Source organism: Cebus imitator, unplaced genomic scaffold, assembly GCF_001604975.1.
Source record: "Cebus imitator isolate Cc_AM_T3 unplaced genomic scaffold, Cebus_imitator-1.0 Scaffold93, whole genome shotgun sequence".
Classification (NCBI taxonomy): Eukaryota; Metazoa; Chordata; class Mammalia; order Primates; family Cebidae; genus Cebus; species Cebus imitator.
The window spans coordinates 4,873,387-4,877,346 of NW_016107408.1; the positions used below are offsets into that span (position 1 = coordinate 4,873,387).

The following is a 3,960-nucleotide window of genomic DNA, read 5'->3' on the forward strand; positions in this document are numbered from 1 at the left end:
GGAAGAAGGTGAAAAGGGTGAAATATCAAGGCAGTTGGCAACGCAAGGGGTCATAGTGATCATAAGCTTTTGAGAAATACCTCTCTGTCCACAACCACCATGGGTTCTCTGAAAAGAGAACTTGGTAGCTCCTTCTCTGTCATGTGGAAACCTGCAGACATAGACCCACTGGGTCTGGCCAGTCCTTACTCAATCCTCCACCCCTGGTGAGTCAGCTGGGGGCAGAAACACTCGGATCCACCAAAGGGGTCCTGGAAAGCCACAGCTGGTGGATACAACACCCTAAACCTTGACCTTCAGGTATAGCCATATTCTTATGAGCCCAGAAGGCCAGGAGTTCAAGAGGACTGAGGGGCACTTGGGACCAAAGTCAGAAAGCCAGAGGAGAGATTCTGGACCAAAGGTTGGAATGCAGGTGTGAGGAAACTGACTGGGTATTCAACCCCAGACTACAGAGCCAGGTATAGTGGCTCACATCTGTAATCTCAGCACTTTGGGAGGTTGAGGCGGGAAGATCACTTGAGGCCAGGAGTTCAAGACCAGCCTGGGCAATGTGGCAAGGCTTCATCTCCAAAAAAAAGTCCGAGTGTGGTGGCTCATGCCTGTAATCCCAGCACTTTGGGAGGCCAAGGTAAACAAATCACTTGAGGTCAGGAGTTAGAGACCAGCCTGACCAACATAGTGAAACCCCATCTCTAGTAAAAAATATAAAAATTAGCTGGGCATGGTAGTGGGCACCTGTAATCCCAGTGACTCAGGAGACTGAAACAGGAGAATCACTTGAACCTGGGAGGCAGAGGTTGCATTGAGCCAAAATCGCATCACTGCACTCTAGCCTAGGCAACAGAGCAACACTCCGTCTCAAAAATCATAATAAAAATAATTAGCTGGGCATAGTAATGCACACCTGTGGTCCCAGCAACCTGGGAGGCTAAGGCTTAAGGATCACTTGAGCTCAGGAGGTCAGGCTGCAGTGAGATATGATTGAGCCACTGGCCTCTGTACTCCATCCTGGGCAACAGAGCAGACCCTGTCTCTTAAAAAAAGAAAGAAAGAGAAAGAAAAGAAAAAAAGAAAAGAAAAGAAAAGAAAAGAAAAGAAAAGAAAGAAAGAAAGAGGGAGGGAGGGAAGGGAGGGAGGGAGGGAAAGAAAGAAAGAGAGAAAGAAAGAAAGAAGAAAGGAAAGAAAGAAAGAAAGAAGGAAAGAAAGAAAGAAAGAGAAGGAAGGAAACAGACCACAAAGAAAGAGGCTCAGAGAGAAGGGAGATGCAAGCAGAGAACTACTGATCCAATGGACAAGAGTTGCTTTGTCCTGAGAACAAGCAGGAAGCTCCTACTGCTGTGCCCAACCCACCAGGTGAGGGGCCAGGGATACCTACACCTGCTGGAATCTTCCAGAAACTTGTCCATTGTACCAGGGGCTTCTACCTGAGGAAACCAGTTCATTGCTCAGGACTATTACCCCCTCACCACTCCCACCTCCCACCTTATAACCATTTGTTGAAGGAAGGAAAAAGGAAGGAAGGACCAGTTTTGCCCTGACTCTTCTTCTTCTGACAACCGTGCCCATCTCCCATCTCTCCTCTCCCATCGAGATGCCAGCAAGTCCCTGGGGTGAGGATGGGGGATATAAAAGGATTAGGTCTTTCTCACCTCCTGTACCTGGAGCCACTTTTGCCATGTGTCACATACACCCTGTGAGATCTTGAGAAGGGAGTGAGTCTCAAAGAGGGACACAACCCCCTCACACCCTAATCAGCGATGAGTGGGTGTGCAGGAGACTTATTTGCACAGAGAACCACAGCAGCTGACAAGCTGTGGCTTTTCCAGGACGTGGCCAGAGATGGCCTCTCACTTTGCATGTCTGCAGACCACAAAGTAGGTCAAGAATCTGGGGTGAGGGTTCAGCCAGCCCTTTGGTCCCTGCTGCATGTCAATAGCGCCTCTCCCCGGGGCACCATGCAGATGCAGAGAGAGAAATCCTACCTCTGCAGTAGGGAAGCCATTGGCTTCCAGGAGAAAGGACCAGGAATTAAGTAGAATGGGGGCAGCCCTGAAAAACAAGGGACAGAAGCGTCGCGGGTCGTGGGGTAAGCTTTCCTCTCCTGGGCATGAGCAACAAGAAGGGAGCAGGGAGCAGCACTGTCTGTTAGAACTGCCTGTGGCCAGCCCCTCTGATCCTGGCCTCTCCCAGACCTGGCCTCCATAAGGAGGATTCCCCTTTGAATCAGGAACAGAGAATTCAGGCCGGGCGCGGTGGCTTAGGCCCGTAATCCCAACTCTTTGGGAGGCGGAGGCAGGTGGATTACCTGAGGTCAGAAGTTCAAGACCAGCCTGGCCAACATGGTAAAACCCCATCACTACTGAAAAACACAAAAAATGAGGCTGGCGTGATGGTGGATGCCTGTAACTCCAGCTACTGAAGAGGCTGAGACAAGTGAATTGTATGAACCCAGGAGGCAGAGGTTACAGTGAGCAGAGATCACAGCACTGCACTCCTCCAGCCTGGGTGACTGAGAAAGATTCCGTCTCAAAAAAAGAAAAAAAAAAAAAAAAAGATCAGAGAGTTCTCCAAGTGCTTCTGAGTAGCTGTTCCTCTTCTGACCAAGTGCCTATGGGGAATACAGGAGAATCGGCTTCTGTGTCCTCAAAAATTCATTTGAGTCCAAAATCCTGGTTTGGCCATTGACCTATACGCAAGCCAGTTATCTCCCCAGGTTTCTCTGTCCCCATATGTGAAAGAAGGGATTACACAGGTCATCTGAGATTCTCCCTGCCCTAAAGCACCTATGTATGTATGTATGTATGTATGTGTATTTGCATGTGTGTATGGGAATGGTTGTGTATGTACATACATGTATGCACATGTGTTATGGATGCTCATGTTTGTGAGGCTGAGTTGTGTGTATACATGTGTTTATTGCGCATGTGTGTAAATGTGTGTTGTGTGGGCATGTGTACATTTGAATGCTGTGTTACATGTGTGTACTTGTGTGTCCTGATGCATTCATTGGGCTCTCCTGGTTACAAAGACAGTGATGTGCTGACGCAACTTCTCTTGATCACTTTGGACTTGAAAACTGTAGACGATCTTTCCAGAACCCACCCTGTCCAGGTAGAGGAGCTCCCGTGTTGCCAGGGCCAGTTCCGTTGGGTCTCTCCCACTCTGCAACAGAAGTTTACAAGAAGTTTGTTGTAAGGCCCACTTGAGAATTAGAAAAACCAAATGTCTGAACCAGATAGAACTAAAAAAAAAAAAAAAAAAAACAGGAAATAAAGTTCTTTAGACAGATGGGAGGTACTACCAGAGGGAAAACTGGAATTTCAGGGATAAAGGAAAAGCAACAGAAGTGACAAAGAGCTACATAAATAGACTACTTTTCTCTTCTTATGACAGCTGAAGGCAAAATTTATAACACTTTTTATAGCAATTTTCAACATACACAGATCTACAGCATACATAGATTTCAGCAAACACAGATTACAGCATAACCTACAGCATTCCACCTGAAGTGGCACAATATTATTTCTAAGTAAACAAAGTTAAATATGAATACTATAATCCCTGCAATAACCACTAAAATACCTATACAAAGATATATAGTCTAAACTTCAATAAATCGATTAAATGGAATACTCAGAAATATTCAAGAAACCCCAGAAAGAGGGAGAAATGAAACCTAAAGAACAAAAAGAAAACAAAAAAATGACAAATCTATATCCAAACATATTAAGTTACATTAAGTGTAAAGGGGTAAATGGTCTAAACATACCAATTAAAGACAAGGGCTATCGGATTGAATGTTCTTTTTTTTTCTTTTCTTTTCTTTTGGAGATATAGTCTCCCTCTGTTGCTAGGCTGGAGTGCAGTGGTGTGATCTTGGCTCACAGCAACCTCCACCTCCTGGGTTCAAGTGATTCTCCTGCCTCAGCCTCCCGAATAGCTGTGACTACAGGCATG

General features: G+C 46.1%; 2 protein-coding genes across 5 annotated transcripts in view; one reads left to right on the forward strand and one right to left on the reverse strand.

Moving 5' to 3' along the window:
• RAB37 (RAB37, member RAS oncogene family) overlaps positions 1-3,960 on the forward strand; it is a 73,434-nt gene that overhangs the window by 40,493 nt on the left and 28,981 nt on the right. The window lies entirely within an intron of this gene.
• Positions 1-3,960, reverse strand: part of CD300LF (CD300 molecule like family member f) — a 45,024-nt gene that overhangs the window by 16,459 nt on the left and 24,605 nt on the right. For all 4 annotated transcript variants that reach the window (XM_037741003.1, XM_017535649.2, XM_037741002.1 and 1 more), the window contains exon 2: positions 3,106-3,165. The gene's annotated coding sequence lies outside the window, so the exon portion shown is untranslated. The remainder of the gene's footprint in view (positions 1-3,105; positions 3,166-3,960) is intronic.